The sequence below is a fragment of the Diceros bicornis genome, chromosome 2 (genome assembly GCF_020826845.1).
Source record: "Diceros bicornis minor isolate mBicDic1 chromosome 2, mDicBic1.mat.cur, whole genome shotgun sequence".
Taxonomy (NCBI): Eukaryota; Metazoa; Chordata; class Mammalia; order Perissodactyla; family Rhinocerotidae; genus Diceros; species Diceros bicornis.
In genome coordinates this window covers 19,219,242-19,245,510 of record NC_080741.1, presented here as the reverse complement: position 1 = coordinate 19,245,510, position 26,269 = coordinate 19,219,242, and the positions used below count along the sequence as shown (strand labels likewise).

At 42.7% G+C, this 26,269-nt stretch overlaps 1 protein-coding gene across 3 annotated transcripts in view; it reads left to right on the top strand.

The window, feature by feature from the left end:
- The first annotated feature begins 4,736 nt into the window (after positions 1 to 4,736).
- TMEM108 (transmembrane protein 108) overlaps positions 4,737 to 26,269 on the top strand; it is a 306,238-nt gene continuing 284,705 nt past the window's right edge. For 2 of the 3 annotated variants that reach the window (XM_058552994.1, XM_058552977.1), the window contains exons 1-2: positions 4,737 to 4,791; positions 11,453 to 11,571. The gene's annotated coding sequence lies outside the window, so the exon portion shown is untranslated. Of the gene's footprint in view, positions 4,792 to 10,652; positions 11,279 to 11,452; positions 11,572 to 26,269 lie in introns of those variants that run through there. The other variant, XM_058552984.1, reaches the window with a different exon arrangement.

Here is a 26,269-nt window from a genome sequence, read left to right as displayed (position 1 = left end):
TACTTAATTAGCTCATTAACAACTGTAAGAGACAAGTACTTGCATTGCCATTATTTCCATTTTACAGATGAGAAAACTGTGCAATCATTAATCCAATATTTTCCAAGGGCCACATTATCCAGGTTTCCACAGCTGGTAAGTGGAGAAGCTGGGATTCGGTCCTGGATTCTACTCATAATCACTAGAAGAGAGTTGAACTCCATGATTGATTACAGGAGGAGGGAATGGCATAGCACGCATTTAACATCCTTCAATTCTGGTCTTTTCCTCACCTTTCCATCATCCTCCTTCTCCTTTCACAGCCAGTCAAATTAAACTACTTTCTCTTCCCCGATGTTCCATGCTCTCGTGCTTTTGTATGGGCTGTTGCTAGGCTTGGAACACCCTTCCTCTAGCCCTTTCTTGACTAACTCTTACCAGTTCTTTGGAATTCAGTTCAGGTATCACTTCTTGCAGAAAGCCTTCCCTGATTTCATCAATCAGAATTGGTACTCCTTCTTCGTGCTTTCTTGTAGTGTTATGTGCCTCACTTGTAACATAACACTTTTTATTTTGAATTGTGATAGCTTACTTAACTTAAAATGAACTAAAAGAGGGCACATGTAGTGTTTTTATTGAATGAATAAGACCTGATTCCTCACCTTATCTCTGCTCTAAACTACTTGTGTTGTCTTCTAAAAGTTACCTGCACAGGAGTTGGGCCACATGGAATTTCTAGCTTTGTTATCATTTTCTTATATCAGTTTGGAACTTCCAAATATTTTATTCAGTAAGAATTTTGCCCATTTACATTTATGTTTTCTATTACATGCATACAATATGGTGTTTCTTTTCGTAAACCATTTTCTCTTCTTTGTGGCTAAGCTTGCTAAGTGTGATATCTCCATCCAAAAAATCAACTTGCTGGAAGGGGTACATGGGAGCTTTGACTGTATTAATAACGTTTTATTTCTTAAGTTGGGAGAGGTACAGTGGGGCATATCACATTACTATATACACATGTTTTGTCTAAAGTATTTTATAAAATATATAAAAAATAATATTTATATTCATTATAGATAATATAATGAATATAAAGAACATAAACTTATCTAAAAATGTCCAGTGTATTAGGCTAAATCTGTACACAGTTACACTAAATGGAAAAAAGGTACCAGTTATTAAAACACAGATACATAGATATAAAATGTATCCTGGCTGGATTTATATGACAGATGGAGACTAGAATCTTGGGTAATCTGTGGGTCTTCATGAACAAAATCAATTAAGTTTAGAGAAGCTCTTTATTACTAGAGAGATAAAAACATAATCAGCAATTATAAAGCAGTCTATGGGGGTTCTGATTGTAATGGAGCAATGGGTAGATTTCTGGAGACTTGGCGGTTTATATCTTATCTCTTTCTTTTCTTTTCAAATATACCTAAATGTTTTGCTAAGCAATTTCTGGGGTGTAATGGCAGGGGGTGGGGGTGGCACTTGCTTAAGCTAACTTGTGATTTATATCAGATACTAACATATCCATTTCCTGAGATAGGATAGCCAGGTTACATACGTGAGGCAAGCAGACTAAGAAACAGAAGATGAAGGACAGCCTGGACGTTCTTTTTTCGAATTCTTATCCTCAAGCAAGAATCTCTTTGTTTCCTGTTGCCTCTTTTTGTAATGATGACACTCACAAAGAGAAAAATAAATGCTTTTTTCTGCTTAAAAATTTAAATTACTCATGCTAGTTAAATGTCAGTGAAAACCATCCTTATTTTACCCAGTAGATAAAGCTACAAGTTTACGCAGTGAGAAAAATTTCTCTCCCATTTGAATGCTGTGAAATATATTTTTAAAAGTGTCAGAGCAGGAGGGAAGCTAGTTTGCAGGCTCACACTTTGAGCTTCCATATTTCTGATGTGGCAAATAAAGTCACTTTCGAGCAAGATGGCTGCTGTTGGCAGAGTGTTCTGGGGACCTCACTAATTCAGTTAAAAACTAGGTCATACTCCACTACAGCAAACATCACTCCATAGACAAACTCTGTACAACAGTAGCTTTCTAAGATCTAGGCACTAATCACTTTATTTCGCAAAATAACAGAATCTGGTAAAACCCCAGTAAAGAGAATTGAGACTCTCTTGGAATACATTAAAATAAACTCACCTCCTTTATTTAGTTAGCATGGCAAACTAAACTAATAGCACAGCATTTCACTTAAGAGTTTGCTTAAATGTAGATGTTCTGTATCAGGAGGTACAACTTGGACTCCGATTTAACCAGGATTGGCTTCAGAATTGTTAGAGGAGAGAGGCTAGAGGAGGCTGGGTGCGGGGGTGGGAATCTGCATTTTAACAAGTACTCCAGGTGATTCTGTTGCACACTTTGGGAAAAGCCTCAGAGAATGACTCTTAATAATGCTCAAATGGAAATTTGCTTTTAGTTAAGAAAGGCATAAAACAAGTGAAGACATCACCAGCGAGTTGATCAGTTTGGCATGGTTAACAAAAGGTAACAGGTTCTTTTTGAAATATTTACTTAACCAACTGGAATTAGACCTAGTTGTGGACCTGGCTTTTCAATTTGTTCCACTGAAGGGTCTTCAAAGTACTTATTACCTATGAATTATTTTTGGAGTTTCTTTTTTTTTTCAATCTACTCTCACAAATTATGTGGAAACTTCTGTTTTCAGAGTCTTTTTGTTATCAGTGATTTGTGTCACAGAGTTGATTTTTCCTTGTTAAAGAATGAGTCCATCCATCTAGTAGCTTATATAGGTGTTCTCAAGCATGGCTGGATAAAAATCACCTGTGGAATTTTGTGTGTGTGTGTGTGTGTGTGTGTGTGTGTGTGTGTGTGTGAGGAAGATCAGCCCTGAGCTAACATCCGATGCCAATCCTCCTCTTTTTGCTGTGGAAGACTGGCCCTGGGGGAACATCTGTGCCCATCTTCCTCTACTTTATATGGGACGCCACCACAGCATGGCCTGACAAGCGTGCGTTGGTGCATGCCAGAGGTTCCGAACCAGCCAACCCCAGGCTGCTGCAGCGGAGCGCGCACACTTAACCCCTGTGCGACCAGGCCGGCCCACCTGTGGAACTTTTTAAACCTATAGTTCTCCAGGCTCCATTCCTCACCCCAATCAGAATCTCTAGGCACAGGGCCCCAAAATCTATTTCCTTAAAAGATCTACTGTGCAGCCAGGCTTGCGAACCACTGGTTTAATGATAGCAGAAGAAACTTTCTTTGAGACTTTCAAACACAGTTTTCTTGATTAGATATTTCTTGACTCCTGCTGTAGCCAGAACCATTGTTGTGCTAGACTCAGTGTGTTCCCTGAAACTTGGAATCTTGTGCCACGCCATCCCTCACAGAGACACTGTGGTGAACAATGTCTGTGGCTGCTAAGTGTGCTTCACTTCCGGGGCTGATAAGCCAGAGACGCCCAAAATACACTGACAAGGGTGAAGTTTTCTCTACGTGGCAGTTGGATCACCCTGATGAATAGTGAGAGGAAGCTACTTAAGGCAGTGTCATGCCACCTGGTCGGATGAGCTGGAGGAAGAAGCTTTTGGAGAATTTAGCACTTACACCTTTGAATCACTTTGTTACACTCTTCGGTAATAAGAGCTTGACTATGCTGAATAACAGGGTCTAGCCGGCCAGTTTAAAAATACTTACCCGTAGGTCAAGTTTGAGAGATGGCACTGGGCTTTCTGATTTCCAGAGTCTGGAATTACTGACAGAAGGACATCTGGACACTTTTTAAGATCCCTAACACAGGTTATTTTGCAACCTCTCTGACCTATGCCTGAGTTGCCCAAGATGCTGCGACCCTTAGCTCCCTGATGTTTTCCCAGTATGCTTCTTCCTGAGTTCGCCTGTGTAGCTCTATGAGATTGTAAGTTTCCGGAAAGCAGAAACCACTTATGTTCCTTCTCTGGCCAAGAGTATAGCACAGAGCCACTCAGACATACGTGCCTAATACTTTAGGATGACCTCCTGTTCTCTATGAGGAGCCTTCAGTCCCCACTTCTAGTTTCCACACTCCAGCCACCTAATTGGCACAGGTCGCTGCCCCACAGATGAAGGGTGCGTGATGTGGGGATTAAACACGCCTTCCCTCAGCCAGTGACCAGACTATGAGCGTCACCAGGACACCCCATGTTTACTTAGTCACTAGAATGCTTTCCATCACTGGAGGAAGGAAAAGAAAAGGTCTAGAAACTTTCAGATAACACGGAGCAGGAGCTATAACCATCATTTTCTGACAACTGTCCTTAAAATCTTGCTACTCAAAGCGGAGTCCTCAGCCCAGGAGCAGCATCATTACCACCTGGAGACTGTTAGAAAGGCAGACTCTCAGGTCCCCATCTCAGACTTGCTGGATCAGAATCCTCCATTTAACACGATATCCAGGTGGCTCCTATTCATATTTAGAATTTGAGATATCAACTCATCTACTAATTGATCAATCGAGCGCCACTCAGTCCCCGAAAACAGAGACTCAGCCCTTTGTGCACGCCTCGCACCCGCTCCACTCGGTAGCAACCGAACCCCCAGGGACATCGGAGCGGGTGCTGCCGAGGGCAACTTGGTGATTGGCTGGCCCGGCCACGTGATCGGCGCTGGGCCTCCCATGCTACCGGATTGGCTCTCGCGGACGCTGACGGACGGGGCAGGGGAGGGCCAAAGCCCGGTCGGAGGGGCGCGCGCGGGGGCGCGAAGGCACGAGAGCGCGGGTGCGCGTGCGCGAGCGGCGGGGCTTTCTCTGGAGCCGTCGGAGGGAGCCGGAGAGCTTCTCCCCAGGTAAGCGCCGCCGCGGGGCGGCCCCCTGCCCCTCCGTGACCGAGCGCGGGCGAGCAGGGTGGGCAGAGGTGGGCAGGGCGGGGAAGGTCTGGGGTCCGCCCGCCCGGGGAGCCCCCTTTCGGGGGACGGGGTATGCAGACCCAGCCTCAGCCACGCTCCTCGGTGCCTCGGTTTCCCTTTTCCTACTCTCTACTGCACCTCCCCATTTTCCTCCCCGCGGTGACGGGTCCTCCGAGGGGAGTTGCCCACCTGGCAGCCTTGCCTCCGCCTTTGTTTCCCGCCGGGAGGGATGCTAGTATCGGCCCCCTACCCAGGTAAAGAGGGGGGGGCTGGGGCGTCACGGGCGCCGGACCTGGGCTGGGGCCGGGGAGAAGATGGCTTTAATGCAGTGGGACCTGTCACATGTGAGAACGAAGAAAAAAATGTACTGTCACTTTGGGCAAGCCGCGGGACTCGAACTAATCCGGTGGCGGCGAGCACAGCCGAATTCCTAGCGCAGCTGTGCGGGCAGGGTGGGGGCCTGCCCGGTGGACCGAGCCCAGGTGCTGCCGGTGGAAGGCTGCTCTGAACCCGACTTGCACCGAAATTGGACGCTTTCAGCCTGCCGAAGAAATCCAGAAATTCGTTAAGAGGCGAAAAAAAAATTTTTTTTTTTTTTTAAGCAGTTGGGCACTGGTGGAGCAGGTCTGAATGAGAGGCTATAAAAAGGAATTACAGTTATAGCGAAAATGTTGACTGGTAAATTGTGAGGAGAGAAATGCCTGCAGTGAACTGCAGACCAGACCATCACACGGAGATTCTTCTTCAAGAAGATATGGCTTTTTTTGGAGGGGGGAGGAGGGGGGAAGTGGTGGTAATCTCTGTAAACTGAGGTTTTTCCGGGGCTGCCCAAGCAAGTAATTACTTATTACCAGCATGATAGTGGGCAGTAGGAAGAAGGGGAGATCAGGTCTAAATTACACCTTTTCAGACCTCTTTAATTCTTTGAAAAGTGCTTGTTTCAAGAAGACCATTTAGATGCCAAAAGCGATGTGTGTGGGTGTGTGTGTTGGGGGGGAGGGTATGTCTACTTTAAGTCGTACTTAAAAAAGGGAGGGTGTATGAGAGGCGTCCGGTCCCCCCCTCACCTTAATTTCCCCAGACCTGCAATAGCAAGGGCATATTGTACCTCTTAAAATGTAAAAAGGCCCTTCAGTTTTCTGCTTGTTAACTAATTTGTTGGATGTATCTGGTAGTCTACTTGGTAAGAAATGGCTCTACTAACTGTCATTGGGAAGATTTTACTGTATTCTGGAGTTTTGCTGTTATCCATTTAGAGCTTATTCTGGTATGAAATGGATAAGAACCTCCCAACCTGTTTCCACGAGACATCCTGATCTGGCTTCAAAGCCCCTCCTTCCTCTTGCCTTCTCCATACAAAGTTTTGTTTCTTTAGGAAACAATGTGCATTTTCAAACATTTAAGACATACCTCATGCCTGTGAAGTGTCTGCACTTGCTAAGAAACTAATTGACTTGGCAGGTTAAAACAAATTGAAGAGGGAACACTCAAATTTGTTAGGGGGAATCAGAACTAACATTTATCACCTGCAGCAAATCAACTTTTGGTGGTTTTCCGAGGTGAATGAGAGTAAAAGAAGTTGCTGCAAAGCTTGTTGGGACTATAACAAATGACCCTAGTAAAGTGAAATACAGATTGTCGCCTGATAGACTGGAACATTAAACACATTAGCGGGAATAATTTAAAAATTTGTCAGTAATTTGTTTTTTAGCTGGTGCGTGATGGGGGGAGGATGGAATTCTGAGGGTGGGGTAGGTGGTATAGTTTGAAAAGGTATATGCTTATGTTTAGGGAGAATGTCATTTTTGTTATATAAACTACGCAAAGGGCATGCAGTGTTTATGTTTAGCCTGTGGAAGAGAGGCCAGGGTTTTGAAAAGGTTGAGAGACACTTAACGAGGTTACACAGGGAAAACAGAAAGATTGGCAGGCTTAGTTCATCTTGAGGGAAGCAGTGTACCTTAGTGACCTACGGGACAGGTTTTATTCTCTGATTCAATAAAAGCCCACTAGTGTTGCTTTCAAAGCAACAACAAGATCATTTCCTTTCTGTCGTTTCTGTCCCCTGGGTCAGGGACGGGGAGGATGGAGAGCGAATGAGCGAGATTAGAGTCCGACCTGCATGCCTAAGCAGTAGTGTCCTTTGAGCAGGATCTGTGTCACGTTGTGTAAATATAAGAGCCCTCACGTTCGGAAGGGTCTGAGCACCTTCGCTAGGACACATGCTGTAAGATAGAGCTGGATAGCATTGCCACAGGTGGGGACACGGGTGAGATCATCTGATACAGAAACACTGGGGGAAGAAGAGAGCCAGGAAATGTTTAATTCAGTGAGGCTCTGCTGCTTGCCTTTGGAACCTTGAGGAGGCATTTCCAGGCAGAGCTGCCTCATTATTGGCTAGCCTGGCTAGGCTTTATATGGCTCCCAGAGGACTTGCCCTTCACCACGGAGGCTCCTGTGGCAGTTCTGTGTCTCAGGTTGTAAGCATCCGTTATGCTTGTAATGTGCTCTAGAAAAGAAAGGCTCACAAAGACACAAATCTAGGCTGCCGTGCTTTCAGGTCCTTGGCTCAAGTCACCCATAGGCTTCCAGTAAACAATTTGTGCCCTCCCTACCAGTAGATGGCACTGCTGTCTCTGGGAATTCCTGGAGGAGATGAAATATGGAGCTGGCAAACTAGCAGTGTGTAGCCTCTAGACTGGAACATTTTGAAAGGCTGTATCAGCTCTCAGTCTAAGAGAATCTCAAAAAAAAAAAAAAAGTTCTGAAAGCCAGGACTGTTTATATAAGGTGGGAATAATGAGTGTTGTGGGGATTGGGGAATGGGCGCAGTTACTTTGCTGGTTGTGCGTAGGGGAGAAGGCAGAGGGCAAACTGACAATTAAGCATCATAGCCCAGGGTTTGAAAACACTGGGCATACATGTTAATGGAACGTGAGATTGAAATCATGATTTGGACAAAATTCCCAACAACTTCATAGTTTTCAATTCTTTGCATGTAAAACTAGTTTACACAGGTAGACAGGTCTATGGAAATAAACATGTGACTTTTAAACCTGATCAGTATCCAATAATTACATGCTCCAAAGATAGTGGTAAGAGTATTAGTAAAAATAATGCTGGTTAAGTAGTTACTATGCTTCAGGGCTGTCCACAGAAGATGGGTCAAAGTTATTCTGAATCAGTTTCTTCTAAACCTTGAAAATTCCTAACAAGTATTTTAAGATTTTCTTAGCTGATGCTGTCCTTTCAAGATTGTATTAACAATCCAAATATTGAACTTTGGTTTTATTGGCCTTATTATCCAGGATTTATTTATCCATTCCCCTCTTTTGAAATAGCTATTCTTTGTTACTGACTGTTCTTCAAGATGGATTTTGTAGCCATGGTATTTGAGGGAAGTGAGTGCTGTTGCCAGTGAGGTTACAGTGTATTTGAGGGCCTCAGTTTTGACCCTGCCTGAGGTATAGGATGCTGCCTCTGGGTGTCATTACCCCAGTCACTTGCTTCCTGCTCTTCCCATCCTATGGCTCAGCTTATTTGAGGTTTATTTCTGTCTCTCTTCAAGTGAACTGATGAGCTGGTTTTTACTACCAATGCTGAATCCTAAAGTCCAACTGATACTATATGGCAGTAGTCACAGCAGTCCGTTAACATTGCCTCGTTATGTGACCTCAAGTAAATCTCTTTGCCTTTCTGAACCTGAGTTTTCTCACTTGGTCCCTGGCATTGTTGAGGTGGTGCGTGTCTCTTAAAATCCTTTCCAAGTCTAGGTGATTCTCATAAGGTGTTTCTGAAGCCTCTGAAAACTCTCGTCTAGAAGGTATTTTCATACTGTGAGCCTAGGGCAAAAAGAAATCTCACTAATATTTCTTCCCAGAGAAATGACTGTGCATTGTCCTAGAATCCTAATGGTTCCGAGTTGGAAGAAACCCTCGAGATGGTTTAAGTCAACTTTCTTATTTTATAGACAGGGAGTTTCAACTCAGAGCTGAGTGACTTGACCAAGCTAACACAGGTAGTTAGTGGCAGAGAACTAGTTAGAGAACTAGGACCCAAGCTCGAACTTATCTCAGTCTTCCCTTCTCCAATGCTGCCTCTCTTCATCTGCCATCAGGACTCAGAATATGCTGTGTCTACAAGGCTGGAGCCAAGAAAATTCTGAGTACTTCCTTAATGGAGGATTTTAAAGCCACAGTATGAATAGTGTTGAGTTTGGGCAGAAATTCAAGGTCGGGCTTTGTTTTTGCAGCTCATTCTTCGCTGACTGATCATGAGCAAGATTCTTTACTGTGCATCCTTGGGTTTTTAAAACTTTTTGGCGTACTGTTTCCTATAAGAAAAAGCTTTCGTCATCCTAGGAGAGTCACTCTCCAGTCAAATGTTCTTAAATTAGGTCCATGGAACTCTGAAGTCTGTGTAGATAGAAGAGTATTTCCATGTAATTGGCTTCCTTTGTAATCTTGTATATTTTATCTTATACTTTTAAAACATTCTGAGAGGGAGGTCTTGAGGCTTCAACAAAGGGGTCTATGGTGCAAAAATAGGGTAAAAACTCTAGAGTAGGTTGTGCCATGATGGGAGAATTTTTGAGGAGCTAAAGACACTATGGTGGAAAAGGGTTAGGGGGTGGAGTACAGAAGGAAACCCATAGAAGTTCTTAGAACATTTTACCTTTATTAAATGTTTAAAATTGCTCACTAAATGAAGATGCTAATAATAGCATTTTACCCATCTTAAATTAGTAATGGATAGGCAAGTATTGATTTCCCTTCATCATTCCTCAATAAGTACTCTTTAGTTTCACCAAAACGCTTTCAAATTCACGTTGCTTTATTGGAGATGATATGCATACTGAGAGGCTTCTTTCTCCCCCAGTCTGATTTGATTTTCAGAGAGTCGATGCTTTTCTGACTTACGACTTGGAGTTTCTGACTCTTGTCTTTCACTTCACTGTCCTGCATTCATGTTTTTCTATAAACTCCTAGGACTTACCATGATCTCAGAGATCAAAATAATTTTTGTGTGAGGGATAAAAAATCTTGAGGCTCTTCAAGATGATTTGTCCCCAGCGTTTACCACAGAAACCGCTGTTCCTTCTTGGCTGATTATTTTATTTCCCTGTTCTATTTGCAACCCCAAATTCTCTTTTTCTAATTGTCTCCAAATAGGAGTGATTGAGAATTTGTACATATTGAAAATAAAAATTCTTGTTTTTACCAGAAGGTATACAGAACCTTTGTGTTCAAGTCACAATGTTCAAGAACACCTGCTTGAAAATCTCCTGATGGCTGTCCTGTGACACTTTGCCTGCATTCGGTACCATGGTGACCCAAGCTGGTGAATGCCACCTTCTGGTACCTCTTTGGGTATGGGCTGTAATAGTATTTGTTCTTGCTTTAGAAGAAGAGTAAAAATTACCCTTCTTCGCAAAATCATCAGTTGAGTTTATGTAATAACAGAAAATTAAATTTCTGCATTCTAATCCCAGCACACTACTGAGTTATTGTGAGATTTGGGGGACATCATTGACTTTCTGAGTTTGTTTCCTTGTCTGGAAAAGAAGAGGAGAGAATAGTGACCATGTAAATTCTTTCCATTTTCAGAATCCTGTGACCCAGTGAAATTCTATCTGGTACCTAGACTAAACATATCCTAAAAATGCTGGCTAGTCGGCAATTCATTTATAATCAAAGTCGATGCCAGGATAATTTTTTATATGTCCAAATCACTTTGTGGTTTACAAAAATATTCTCTAATTCTCTATCTCTTTTTTAACTTAAAGTGTGGTCAGAGAACAGCAGCATTGGTATCCTTTGGGAGCTTTCTAGAAATGCAGAATCTCAAGCCTCGCTCAGAACTTGCTGAATCGGAATCTGCATTCTATCAAGATGCCTGGGAATTGTGCATGCACATTGAAGTCTGAGAAGTGCTGCTTTGTCTCATTTTGAGTCTCACATTGACCCTATGAGGGAAGCAGGGTGTTTAACAGATAAGGAAACCAGGAAGCCAAGACTGAGTTGTTAAGTAACTAAGTCAGGGTTATGGTGCTAGTGTCTCACCCAGAACTCTAAGCCTAGTGCTGTCTTCTTGGTTGGGCTGGAGCCAGCCTCATGTGGTAAAGACTGACTGTTAGCTGCCCAGCAGCCCACTGGCTTAGGTGTGGCTGTGTGACTGAGTTCTAGCCAGCAGAACGCGAGTGGAAGTGGAAAAGTGTTGTGATCCACTTGTAGGAAAAGAACACGAAGAGAGAGCGCCGTGTGAGTTCTTCCATGCTGTTTTTCACTCCTAGCTGGCTGGAATGGAGAAGACGCCTTTGGGCAAGCTTGGAAATTGTTTTATAGATGGCAGGACTTTTGTCAGCCTGGGTGCCCGGATCAGTGCATCAGGGAGGGCCACCCCACCAACTGACTTGTCCATCTGTCGAGTATATATACAGGACCCAGGAGTAAACTTTTACTGAGCCTGAGCCATTATGTGTGTTTGGGTCTATGTGTTAAGCTCTTAGCCTACTCTAACAAATTCGCTTGAGCGGTGGCTTGGGGTCTGAAGTTGTGGATCCTTTGACCTAATGCATTCATTCGTTTTTCTTCTTTGGCAGTTGGTGATCAGTTGGTCATAGTCCAACATGCAGAAGTGAGTGAGTGGTGAAAAGCGGCAGAGCTGATGGGTTGTGAGGATGTAAGTGCGTTCGAAGGCTCTCACACCCTCTACTCCAGGGTAAGTCAAAGTCATTCCTGCTTTTGTTTTGCTGGTTTTACTAAGTCATAGAGGCTCTTGTCTCTCTAGCCTCTTGGAATCAGTGCAATGGGGTGGCCTGTCTGTGAAAGGTTCCCAAAGCCTTTGTTGATTCAACTCTTAGACACCATGCAAATCAACAGTTATGAAGAGAAAACTGTGGTCTGGGTGATGGGATGGAATCTGTGCGTGGAAATAGCTCAACACAGGAATTTTTAGTGAGTTTCTATAGGTTGTGATTTACATAGGAGGAGGTGTTGGGCCTTCCTGAGATAGACTGTAGAGAAGGGAACCAGGCTGTGATTGCCTTTTTCTTGTAGCCGTATCATGTTATTAGCTCTGCTGGTTCCTATTCCCCTCTCCCAGCGTCCTCCTCCTCCATGGATCACTTTGCTTAACTTTTCCTTCGTTAATCACTTTTTTCCCAGGAAGGAAACAGCTTGCCAGAGAGTTGATGATTCCCACTTTGGTGGCTAATAGCCCTAGCAAACATGTGGCTCTGCCCATTCCATTTTATCTTATCCAGTGTCAGTGGAAGTCACATGTCCTTTCACTCCTCGTCTATTTGCAGTCCCTAGTGCAATGGGTGTGGGCATTGGGAGCATTATAATCAAAGCAGGCTTTAGGTTTTCATTTGTGCTGAAGATTTTTGAGGCCAGAAGGAGAAATTCACTTGGTTCGGTATCCCTTCTCAGAGTACAGGTGGAGGTTCAGGAAGAGAGGTGGAAAGGACATCACATCCTTTCTGAGCTCTCCAGCTCCTAGAGCTTAAACTAAAACTAGACTCTTTGAAGAGAAAATTTTAATTAATGCAAATCTAAGCGGAGCTAAAGATGGTTAGGAAAGAGGGACAGGAGATTAAAAGAGTACTCTGCTGAAAAACTGGGTAGAGTTGTTTTAAGCAGCTCAGCTCAATGTTTGACAGATAATGTCCCATTTCCCAGCCTCAGACAGAGGGCACTCAGGCTGATGTCCTTTGGTGCCTCACGTAGCTCAGTAATGAGTACAATTTACTGAACAAAATAGACAATTAGGGGCTGTAGATCCCTAGAGATTCCCATAAGCATACATCATTACTGCTCTGGAGTGATGTACGTGCTTAGAGATAAGCAAAGCGGAGAAAAGGCAGCTGCAGAGCACGTCAGCAACTGAAGAGCCCAGGTGAGCAGCCAGACCCAGACCGTAGCTCAGGGCCTGGAGGTTGCTAAAGAAAGGACCTGGTCTTTGCTAGGTTTTCTCCTTAAAGGAAAGGACCTGATCTTTGCTAGCTTTCCTCATTTTCCTCTGTGGCTCCCATGTATCTTCTATTTTAAAAGTAACTAAAGAGCATAGCATGCCAGAAATAGCACTCATCTGGCATGTTTCTATGTAAATACTGTACAAGGATCAAATTGTAGAGGGAACAATTCTTTCACTATTGATTAGGGGGCAGCAGAAAGTCATGCTCGAGATGCCAGAGGAGCAGGGGTTCTCATCCTTGGCACTATTGACATTCTGAGCCAGCAGGTCTTTGTGATGGAGGCTGTCCTGTGCTTTGTAGCGGTGTTTAGCAGCATCCCTGGCCTCTACCCACTAGATTCCAGTAGCACTCCCTCCACAGTTGTGACAATCAAAAATGTCTCCAGACATTGCCAGTGTCCTCTGGGGGGAAATTGCCCTGATTGAGAACCACTGCTGAAGGAATACAATGATTTATTCCTGCTCTGAGTTTCTCTGGGACTGTATTTTAATCATTTAGCCTCATTTTGCTACAGTTTCCCTATCTGTGAAATAGACACAGCATTAATAACTCAATAGCCAAAGGAAATGATGTACATAGTGTTGTGTGACTACTTGGGGGCTCTATAAATGCTAAGAAACAGTACCTGTCTCTCCAAATTTCCAGGACCCAAGGGTCACTCTTAATCCTCGTGAAGGCAGTAACTGAGGAACAGTGCGAGTTTGAGGATGGGTGAAGGGTTAGTGGTGTGGAAATGATGGGCAGTACTGGATTCTGATTTTATCTGAAGGCTTCCTGTTCTAGTTCATTGCAATAATGTATTCTGGGTGAAGGCTTTTTTTTTTTGCAAAGTTAAAGAGAGGGGAGCATGGAGGAGGCAGAAAGAAGGCTGATAAGGAGAGCAGTCAAGGAAATTGCTTTTGATGGGGTCATCTGTTAATTTTAAAGTGATTCCTGTAATTAGACCAAAGGACATAAAGAAGTAACCCTCAAAAGAAGAATATCCTCTCAGGTGACTGCTGATCCTAGAACAGATTTTGCAGGTAATACAATAAAGATCAGAGAACGTTTGGAGAAATCTGTTTTTATTCTAGAACCTTTATGTAGCTGTTTCTTCTCTTTGGGAATGTGGAAAGAGGTTATCTTCAACATACGCTCTTTGAGTGATAAATAAAATTTTTAAATATGACGCATGTTGTTTTAATAACTCTTTTAGACCTCTGTGTTGGAATGGTGAAAGAGGCCGTGACTCTGACCTAGACCTGGAGTAATCATGTTATTTTCATAGAAAGCCTCAGCTGACTCTGAGATAGGGCTGGTGCAGGGATTAGACATGAACTGTCCTGCCAGGGTTGAGTCCAGCCTTGCTGTGTTTCTGGTCCCTGTAATTATTAAATACATTCACAAAGTTGACAACAAATGCACTCTATCTTGGATCCAATATGTGGAGAAGCCATCTTAGACAGTTAGCCTTGTTTATTTACCTTCTGTCATACATTTATAATCAAAGGTTTTAAGCAAAACTTATAAGAATGTTTGAGAAGGATTGTATGTACCTTGAAGAAAGAGACACTTCAGTGTAGCAGAAAGGTGACGAGTGAAGGAAGCTCCTCTTTGATGGAGGTGCTGGTGTTTGAGTGCTGAAGGTTTTACTCTAGTGCTGCTCCAAGTGTGGTCTGGACCATCAGCATCCGAATCACCTGGGTACTTGTTTGAACTGTTCAGACCTGCTGAATCAGAATCTCTGGGAGGGGGCCTGTGTTCCAGCAAGACCTCCAGGTGATGCTGATGGACGCTAAAATTTGAGAAGCACTGCTCTTGTGGTTTCTGATGTTGTAACATCTTATGAATTTTGTTTGTGTGTTTGTGGTGGAGGGCACTGAGAAGGTATTTTTCCAGATGTTCAAAAGGTATGTAAGATTTTCTTGTGATAACCTCTTAGATCATTTTCCCAAACCATGATCTAAGCCTTATCCTGCATTAGCCAATTCAGTAGTCACCAGTCACATGTGTCTATTTAGGATTAATTAAAATTTAAATAAAATTGGAAATTCAGTTCCCTGTTTGCACTTGCCACATTTCAGTGCTCTGTGGCCACATGTGGTTAGTGGCTACTGTCTTGGACAGCACAGACATAGACCATGTCCATCACCAGAGGAGATTCTGTTGGACCGCACTGCTGTAGTCTGTAAGGACCCTATTTGTTGGAAACTCACATTTGTAGTGATAGTGTGCTCTTGTTATAACCAGACCTCACCTCATTTAAAACAGAATTGCATTTTGGACTCGCCATCCTGGGGAGCTTTTCAGTCTGTGAGTGTCTCTTGCTGAACTTTTTACCTTGCTGCAGCATTTGTCTGTTCCAGAAAGTGCGATGGGCCTGTCTCTCTGACATAATCGAGTGTACTGCCTCTAAAATATTTGTCCTTTAATCCAAGGCTGCTGAGCTGTCTTGTTCCATTTGGTCTCTCCCGCCCTGACCCTCGGTGGTGAAGCTTGTTTGTGCAGGGTGTCTCTCTTGATATTGCTTAGGGCTTAACAAAGAGTCTGGGAGAGGTGGCAAGAGAATTTTCACCACCCCTTCTTCCAAGCCCCAGCGTGGCTCAAAAAGTCTTTCATAAGAGGGTATTAATTCACAGGCTTAACCCCTGAGCAGTTATCCCCTGAAGAATTAATCTCTAAAGCAAATTTTCCAACAGACATATCACAGCACAAATTTAGTAATTAAGCCCTTTAGCAACATGGAAGAGTTTTCAGTTGATATTATCTATTACTATTACCAGTATTAGTTGCTCAGAAATTATCATAAGAACAAATGAAAAGATGTGGAAATAAAAGATACAGTTTTTAAAAGATGTAATTTAAATCTAACTGAGCCCAAGATTGTTTTTCGTGGTGGAGGGAATGAGAAGAAGGAGTTTGTGTGCCGTGAGTATTATTGCTGGAGGGGAGAGGAAGGAGGTGGCGGGGGGCTGAGACTGATGGCTTCTGTGGGGTGCATTGCTTGTTCTCACACTGCCCTCGTCTCTTCACTTTGCCTTTTCCTGCTGTTGTCTGCCTTGAATGTTGGAGGGGGCCCTGTGTTTCTCAAGGAGGTGCTGTTAATGTTTTGATAGAATGATTCATCATCGTGTGGAAGTTTCCTGTCTATTATAGGACATTTAGCATCCCTGGTGGTCACTAAATGCCCATGTTACTCTGAGCAAGTCATTGAGTAACTAGTCTGTCCCCCCACATTTCCAAATAACCTGCGATTGAGAATCATCGGCTGCCAGAGGGATGAGTGGCCTCTGTTTCAGGAGGAAGGAGTAATTAGAGTTGGGGAAGGTGCAGGTGCTCTGAGGGGCTGGCTCATTAATTTCTGATAAGACCTGCCCTTTTCCTAGTGCTAGAACTTCCTTGGGAGCCAATTTTATTCTATAGGGACCAGAAGAATCAGATTTTGCCAATGCAAAACTTGGCCCTGAGCCTTGAAATCAACCCAGAAGTCGTGGGGGGAGTCTGTCAGTGCCACTGAGGCTGGAGAGATTACTGAGGCTCCCATGGGATGCTGGATCTTCATTCCTGCTTCACTGTGGCTAAACTTTCTACATCTACTTGAAAGTAGATTGTGGTCTACATGTGGCAGTGATCTGGGAGAAAAAATGCAAAAAGAGCAATTTACAGACAATCTAAGGGAGATAGGCTTTGCCAGCCATTTCCTTTCTTTCTGTGATTACAAATATTGGTAAAGTAGCCCCTAAATTTGTGGGGTTATATGTAGTTGGGAGATCTGAGATTGTTTGTAGTTAGTAAAGAGAAGTGTAGCACTTTCAGACATCTTGCTGTGGGGCCCATATAAATATCTTTGATCATAAGAACAGAAACTCATTGAAGTTACCTTAAGAAATGGAAAGCTTAAGTAAGGATGCATGAGAAAATAAAACAATGTCAGACACATGGCCAAGTGTGGGAAGAATCCCAGAGTCCTTTCAGGATGAGAAAGAGCCATAGTCTGGCCAGAGCTAATAGAGACAGGACCTAACTCAGGACCAGAAAGATTGTCCCCATCTGTTGCAACTCCGGGATGTGTCTGCACTAACAGTGGTTGGTCAATCCATATTCTTCTCCACCATTAACATGGCTCAGCATTTCCATTTTGGCTTTATCTCCTTATGTCCTTCTGTTCTTGCTTTCCCTTTTTGTCCCCCAACCTAACTGATGATCTGTGTATGGACCAAGAAAGAAAGGAATATGATAGTTCTGTAGTAACTATCATCCCTATTGGTCAAAGTTCTTATGCCAGGAAATCTTAGGGGTCCAGATGCCCGCTCATGCTCCAAACAGCTGTGGCCTAGGGCTGTTTGCTTCAATAAGGACTGTGATCCTGGCAGTTTCTCTAGAAAGGAGCAGTGGTGAGGTAGACTGATAGAACATGAGACCTCTCTAGTATAAGGATCCTGAATTCTTAACTCCTGGAATCAATATAAACAGTATTTGTGGTGTATGGTATAATAACGAATTGGAAGATTATTTGCAAAGCTTACATGTTCAGTAGCAATTGTGAGAAAGCCTGAATTCCTTCTTTTGAGAAGACTTGCTGTGTCCCAGTGCCGAATGGTAGGGAAATTGCTGGGTTGGATGATTGGGAAATGAGTTATGTTTTCCACATGGGTATCTTACTTTTTGCATCTGTCAAATGTGATTCTCTCACCCACCCATGTATCCTACAGGAATAATGGCTAGGTGGCTGTCTAAATGTTGAAAGACGTTTTGACATCTCTGACAAGTGTTGTTCAACAACTGGGTTGTTAAGATTCCAGTTCTGACAAAGGAAAATAACTTGGCTTATTACTCTGAAAATAGATTCCATATAGATGTTCTCATTTAGGGGATTACTGCTTTACAAAGTAGACTTAAAAATGTTTTGTGCATTTACCCCTAATTTTGGAGAGTTAGCTTCATTTGAACCAGTGATTGAGTGTGACTTTGCAAGAGAATGCATTCTCGCATTGCAGGAGACTCGGGCCTTATTTATGATTCTGTGCTGGGAAAGAAGGATGGTCCCAGCTCCATGGACCCGCACAGCTGTGACCTGTGTATGGACCAAGTGGGGTGATCTGTGGCAGCACACAGACCCATCGGTTCACTGAATTCAGTTCAGGCTCTCACACTTTTCAAGTAGCTGGAGTATGGTGGTGCCACCTACAGGGAATCGGTTAGTATTTCCTTAGATGCAGCTTTTGTTGAAAGAGGCAGAAGAGTTCAGCAGGGCTTCTGCAACTGCTGGTTGAGGAAAGACCATAGCGTTATTGAAGGGTGATGGGGATCAGCTTCGTCACTCAGCTGACTACTGAGGTGAAAAGAGCAGAGATGAATCATTGGCTCCAGTTTCTCCTCTTCTGACTCTGTGAAGATCCCTATCTCCTCTTTTTTTTTTAAATGGGAAGGAGAAGGGAAAAATATAGAATTGTATCCAGTTAGTTTCTTCTGAGCAGGAAGATTGGTATATAGAGAACCACACATTGCCAGATTAAAATCTTCAATTTTAATTTTAAAGAGGTACTAATCTTACAGTATAAAGTAAAGATAAAGGAACTCAAATTTGTGCATATGCAATTTTTATTTTACGAAAAGCAAAACAGAATTATTTTTCTTCTCTTAGGATCAGAAACTAATTTGCAACCCTCCATGAAGCTTCTGTAGCAACGGTAAAGACATCTGCTCTCTCCAGGGTTTAAAGAGATTCTGAGAGATTCTGAAAGATGGCCAAGAGCCTCGGATCCTGAAACCTGGGATTTTGTCCTGCCACAGGCCATATCCTGTGAGGTTCTTGGGGGACAAATGTGCATGGGGGTCAAGGACTGTGGGTGCAGATGCTTGAGGGCAGGGCTGAAACCCCCAGCCCTGGTGAGCTGCCTTGTCCTTCCCATGATCCACAGGAAGGGCTGATTGTTCCTTCTCAGTTCTTTCCCTCCCAAGCCCGTCATTGAATCTTGACCTTCACCTTTCAACGAAGTGAAGCTGTAGCTGATGTAATATCCTCCAACGTGACCCATTTCTTATCAGCACACCCCCTTAAAGGAGGTTTCATGGACAAGGAAGAAGGCAGACAGGCACGTGCTTCCCTTAGCTATCAAAAGCTGTCCCTTTTCCGTCAGAAAGAGCACTTACTGGATTGCTTCTGAAATTTTTAATTACTGGCATTAGTAAAATATTTGCCAAGCATTAAACAATAGGACACTATTTAGAGGCCCCCCAACTTGGGGCTGGCCCAGTGGCATAGTGGTTAAGTTTGTGTGCTCTGCTTCCACAGCCCGGAGTTTGCAGGTTTGGATCCCGGGTGCGGACCTACATGCCACTCATCAAGACGTGCTGTGGTGGCGTCCCACATACAAAATAGAGGAAGATTGGCACAGATGTTAGCTCGGTGACAATCTTTCTCAAGCGAAAAGAGGAGGATTGACAACAGATGTTAGCTCAGAGCCAATCTTCCTCACCAAAAAAAAAAAAAAAGAAAGAGGAGAGAGCCACCCCTCCCCCACCAACTTAAAAAAGAACATTTTTACTTTGAGAGACCAAAATCCCGTGTTAGTTCAGTCTGTGATTTTAACTTTATATTCCTTCTGGTGTTTTTCCAAATGCCCTTCCATCTTTCCCTCTTTCCATTAACCCTGTTACCTTGTTTAGATCCTTTAGTGTCTTTGCCCCCTTTCTTACATCTTTCTCATATTTCCAGAGTTCTCTGGTTCCCAGCTGGCTGCAGGACATGGTGCTTCTTAACTAGGCATGAAGGCTGTCCACAGTTGGACTCCCTCTTCCTTTCTACACACGAACTTCTCCTTGCTCAGACTGGTCCTTGGTCCCACTCTGTCCTCCCTGTATAGAGTGCCCTAATTTTTTCAGTGACCATTTGGTTTGGTAGCATTCATAGACCTTTGGCCTGGTAGCCAGATCTGCATTTCCATCCTGTCTCTATCAGTTTTTAGAAATGTGACGTTGGGGAAAATAATTTCTCTTAGCCTCAATTTTCTTACCTATAGGGTGGGAATTATAATACCTACCTTATAGGATGCTTGTGAGCGTGGTACTTGGGATACTTTCACACCCGTGTCCTCTTTTTAGCCTGTCCAGCACAGAGCCCTGCATGTCAGCTCATCATCCATGCTTGCTGATGAAGTTATTGACCGTCAGAATTGCAGAGCTGGTCTGCATCACAGTTCTTGATTAGCCATCGTCTACTTGCCACTTTCACACCTCCTCCAACCACGTCTTTCCTAGATAAGACCCCAGTACCCCTAATGCTATCAGTAAGCACCTAAAGATACATTCTCTTCCCTCCACCTGTGATTGTGAAAATTATGTTCATGGATCCTCACGGTGTCCTGGTATATCTGCCCACATCAGAAATTGACAGCAGTTTCAAGGCCACACTCTATACGACCTTGAGCACTGATTTATTTTCTCAGCATTTGTTTCCTTTCATGTAAAGTAAGATTTATCGTGGAGATCAAATGCTATAATTATAGCTGTCGTAACGTATTCCTCTTTGAAACAAAGTTTTCCAAGGCCCAAGCAACAAGCTTTTTATTCCAAACATCATTTAATAAAATGGAACATGACATTAACAGGATTGCTTGCACAAATCCTTGGAGTTCGTTTAAGCAGACTTTGCCCCATATTGCTTCTCAATTATAGCATATTTAGCATGAATAAACCTGCCAGTGTTCTCAAACAATGGTGATGCTCTCCTGGCAGCTCTGCCCTTCTCTGACTGTGGAGCTGAAAGCATATCAGTGTTTCTTTTGTTCATTCTATTTAAATTATGATTTCCTATTTCATGCTCAAATGATTTAAGCCATATGTTAGGTCTATAAATTTTGGTTTTTTAAAACCTGACTTCTGCCCCTTTTCACTCTTTATTCCTCCCTTTTCTCCATTTTCCTTCTTGTCTCCTGCACAAAATAAGGCTTTTACAATTTTTTCTGCTCAAGATAACTTAAATGCTTGTTTTGCTTTTCTAGTTTGGTTTTTTAGTTATTAACATGGGCTGTAATTTCATATACCTATATGTGTGGTTCTCATTTAATTAATTTTGTCTTTTTTGCTCATGAGTTTGTTGGTGAGAGAGATAAGTACAATTGCTTGGATTCTTCTGCATTCTTCGGTTCTAATTAGAGCCTTACCAGTTGTCTAAATTTTGTGATTTTTGTCTTTTTTACCTCAGGCTTTTGAGTGAAATATATAAAAAGCCAGGAGAACATTTGTGGTATGAAAGGATCCATCACAATATATTGTTCTTCCCAGATCCCTCTTTTGGACAAGAGTTAAGATAGATTTTTTTTTCCTCGTAGTCAGAAAGATTATCTAGTGTACCTTTTTTGAATGGAGAGGTTTTATAGGCAGACAGCAGGAGCCCCTGACCTTTTCTCTCCATGAGCACTGATGGAGAGAGTGCCCGCGTCTGAGTGTGTTTAGGGGAGAAGAAAGGGAGGGTGGTAAGAAGCAACCGTGAGGCTGGGTTGCACTAAGTTACTTGTTAATCCATCTGAAGGAGAGACACCAGGGCCTCAGCCGTGTGTCCTTCCTCACAGAAATAGTCATAGTTGGAGGAAGCAAGAAATACAGCCTCTGAGTAAGTTGGATTTTTTTAAACTATTGGTTTTGAATATTTTTTTTTAAATTATGGGCACCAGGATGAGAAAAGCAAATAGAAGGAGAGATGTACAGCAGCTGAACTGTGTGGCTGCTTTGTTGATGTGTGTTAGGTTGGATGTCCTACTTCACCTTCATTTTTAAATAAACTTCTCAGTTTCCTGCTCTGTGGGCTAATCAGAACATGTCTCCTGCCAGCTCTCCCCTGCTCCCTCACGATTTAGGAGGAAGAGCTGATGGGATGGGGCCCTGCCTAGGAAGGATTGACAGCCCCTCCGAGGGTTTGCTCCTGAGGAAGGAAGGACTTGCGTCTTGCTCTTCTTCATGGCACACTGTGTGCGGCCCTCAGGATGGCTGCTGCAGTCACATGTGTGCTCTCTGCCGCATCTTGTCTGTCTGGGGTTCCCTTCCTGGCATTTGTTTGGCTGCAAGGCAGGCCTCTAAGTGTTGTGGCTGCTCTCTTGTGCCCACCAGCCATCTTCCCCAGAGTGGAGGAGATAGGGGAGGAGTGCTCCTGAGGGGTGAGAGGCTCAGAAGGAGAGACTGAGAGATGCCAAGGGCAAAGCCCCGTTTCACGGTTCTGCTCCTGGTCTCCCTGTTAACCTAGCTTTGCTTCTTTGGGTATTATGATTTGAGGCCACATTTTGGGACTGGGAGACTTTGTTACCTATTGGAATTTTCTCCCTCAATTACTTATTTCCACAGTTAGACAACAAGGCCTCTGCAGGCGTGGATCACGCCATGTACTTCTCTTGCATTCTTTATGTTGCTTGTACTGCGGGAGGCCTGTGGCAGAGATCAGAATATAGGGGTTTCGTTGCATTGATAATTTCTTTGTAGTCTATTTACTCATTCCCTTTACCTTCACTTACCATTCCTATATTTTTATTCAGTAACCACTTTCTTGGTTCTCCTTGGAGTAGCACTTATTTTTCTGGACAGGTCCAAATTCTGCACGCCTCCAAAGCAGTCTGCAGTAGGATTGATTTGGCCATATCTGACTATCTGTTGAGCTGAATCTTACGTTTTCTTCTCTTGTAACTCTGTGAAGAGCCTACAGTCTCAGGAGCATGAGCCACACTTTTCACTTAAGGGGCTTCCTTTCTCCTTCACTGCCAGCAGACCGAAGGGGCCTAGGTTCTTTCCATCAGGTCTCACTTAAATTGGCTGTGTGGCTGCAGAGGAGTCAGTTCACCTCTCTGTGTAGTGTACTCTCATAATTGAGAGTCATCCCAACACCTCTTACTCAGATCACTCAATCACTTGAGTTCTTCATTACACTGGTAAAGTCATTGTTTTCATTAAAGTTGTTCTATTCCTTTGTCCTACTTTTTAATGCAGTTTTTTTTTCTAACCAGACCCATTTCTTTGAAGGTCAGGGACAAGACCTAATTCTCATGTATCCTTGGCTACCCTTTTTCTCCCTGTAGACCAAGCAGAAGACTCCATTCAAATTAGGTGATCCATAAATGTTTTAACCTAATTAAACCCTAGCATTTATAAAGTTGGAGAGGAAGAAATGCCCTTAATACATTAGCATCTAAGCACACCCTGGAGGTCGTCTGGTTTACCACCTCAGTTTTTGGTCATCAATTTATCGTTTCAGTTATTTTTTCATCTTTCCCTCACCTCCCTTTCCTACCGGGCACTGTGTAAGGAATGGAGGATCTGAGGTGAACAGACATGGAGCTTGCTATAAGTGGAGAGGATAGACATTGAACAAATAATTAAAAGTCTGATGAGAGCTGTAAGTATTGAGAGCTACAGAAGCCCACAACGGGGAGCTGCCTTAGGGTCCAAGGAGGCTTTTGTGAGGATGCGGTGTTTAAGCTGAGGATTATCAACCCAGAGAAGGGAAGTGACTTGCCCAAGGCTAGTCAGTAGCTCATGCACAGCAGAGTTTGGCTTTTAACCCAGATTTTTACCCTACCTTGAGTTCATTCCTCTGAATTACGTGAGAATGCTGTGAAAATACATCATTAAATTTCCTTGATCTTCTTGAATTTCATTGAGTTACACGGCTTAGCTATTATAAGAATAGCTCACATTTTGATAATATATTTATTGCTTTTATTTTGATAATGAGACAACTTTACATATTTTTTCCTTCCTTGCTGCTTATGAAGCTCAGTGTATGATGCTTTAGTATCTTACCACCTTCTAGAGTAGTTATTGGCTCCCTTTCTATTAGCTTCTCTCAACCCTGTCAATAGTTAATGTCCTTCTTAAGTTTTTTTTTTTCATTTTTTCCCTAACTCATTAGAGTTTTATTTTATTTTTTTTGAGAAAGATTGGCCCTGAGCTAATATCTGTTGCCAATCTTCATCTTTTTTCTCCCCAAAGGCCCCAGTACATAGTTGTGCATCCTAGTTGTGGGTCCTTGTAGTTCTTCTATGTGGGATGCTGCCTCAGCATGGCTTGATGAGCAGTGAGTAGGTCCGCGCCCAGGATCCTAACCGGAGAACCCCGGGCCGCCAAAGCGGACCGCATGAACTTAACTGCTGCGCCACCGGGCCAGCCCCTAGAGTTTTATTTTAAATCTTGTCCTATAGACTGGTAAAAATTAAAGACTCAGGATTTATAGAAATTGAGAGTGGCCAAAAGATAAGTGATGAGCAAGTAAGAACGTCAATAAAAATTTTAAAATTTCAGAATAAACTTGAGACTCTCTGAGATGAGCTGTAAGGGTAGGGAATGGAAAGGGATCTTTTTGTCATTGTTTCCTAACTCTTCAAACCTCTACATATGTGAGCTAGGCCAGAGATGCCAACTGGCAAAAACTGAAGAAAACTCCTCTCTACATGTTTACTCACGAATTATTCATGTAACGTGCGTGAGAAGAGGAGCAACACAGTGGGGATGGAGTCCTTGAGAAGGAAGATAATAGAAGGGAGCCACTTAACCTGTCACTATAGTTGGTATTCTGTATTGTGCTTGTACAGATGGTCCTATGATAGAGAAATATTTTATCATTCTACATTAGTTTACAGAGAAACATAAGTACAGAAAATATGATTTGTGCAAGTTCACGCATCTGATTAATGAATTCTTGAACTGTGTGAAAATATCTGCAAAATTTGTTACATTTAAGGGCATTTTTTCTGGGTGGTTCTGGTTTCATCAGATTCTCAAAGGGGTTTCTTTTTTTTTAAGATTTTATTTATCTATTTTATTTCCCCCCAAAGCCCCAGTACATAGTTGTATGTCATAGCTGCACATCCTTCTAGTTGCTGTATGTGGGACGCGGCCTCAGCATGGCCGGAGAAGTGGTGCGTCAGTGCACGCCCAGGATCCGAACCCGGGCCGCCAGCAGCGGAGCGCGCGCTCTTAACCGCTAAGCCACGGGGCCGGCCCTCAAAGGGGTTTCTGATCACAGAAAGGTACAGTAGTTCTTTGTTTTTATGGAAAGATATCCATATATATTAGTAAGTTAAAACAATTCTGATCACAGAACTACATAAATAATATGAACTCATTTGTATAAAATTGTTTGTAAATGTATATACATATATATATATATATACACACATATATATATGAAAACATAAGAAATATTCAACAAAATCCTAGCAGTGTTTTTTTCCAAGTGACTTATTTTCGTTTTGGTATTTTGCTGTGCAGTTTGAATGTTTGTACATGAGCATGTCTCATTCTTAAAAATCAAAACAAGACTTAAAACATGCTTGGCTTACTGATCAAGCATTTGCAGCATCGTCTAGATAAGGCAACACATTAAATGGGTGGAAAGGACTGGACACTGTTCTTATAGAACGTCTGTTAAGTTCAACTGCATAGACACTATGACACTAGGTGATAGGAATATAGAGGAATGTCTTTGTTCTCTAGGAGCTTAAAGTCTAGAATAATTCCAAGGCGATATGGTATCGAGTAGGTGTGTGTAGTTCTCTGGCATGGAACATGTGAGTACCTGCCCAGGGGAGCTTTTATGATGGCATGTGTATTCAAATTTATCAGTTTACCCAAATATGAAAGGAAAATCAATGAGGGCTTCACGTTAAGGGAGGTATTTTGGCACAATTTTATGGACCTCCAGAACTATTTAAGTGTTGCTACCAGTTTTGGCACTTATTTTTAAAAGGAACTAGCAATTTATTTCATTGGCAATTCATTAGGTATCCTAAATGCCTGCAATTTAAACCTGGTAGCCTGGACATTGAGTCTTCTCCGTGGCAGTGCTGGAAAGTCAGAGAGTGCATTTTCTAGGAGAAAAGATCATTTATTAGCTTTGCAAATAAAATTAGTGCTTAGTCATTCCTTAATCCAGCTTTTCTTTTTCTGACGTGGATGTTTTCCTCTGGCATCATTATATTATTTCTTGACATTGGAAAATCATAACCTATTGACCCAGTGCACAAAGAATAGCCAAGAAACCTTTTTAGAGTTTTTGATAATTTTATTAATTCTCTATTAACATCTCATTATTTTAAATTGTCTTAATTTTCTGTAAGCTTAGGGAATGAAAACATCTGTCTGCAGCTAATGGACATGCTTTTGGGCCAGAGGGATAGGAGCCCGTGGTCTACAGAATCTCAGGGTAGGTTTAAAGGAAGTTGGTTAGTGAGCTTAAATCTTTAATGTACTCTGCCATCCATTCTCCACTTTTACTTTTATAAGAATTTGTGCTAAGGGGAATCTTTGGAAACGTATTCTAACTCAGGACATATACTGCTTTAGAAATTGGAAGTAAATCTCATATAAAATTTACTTTTACGGAATTAAGTTTCTTTTAGTCTAAAATCTGGTGACGTTAGTTAATGTCAATTCATTTCTACAAAGATTTGTCAAGCCCCTTTGGATTCAAGAGAG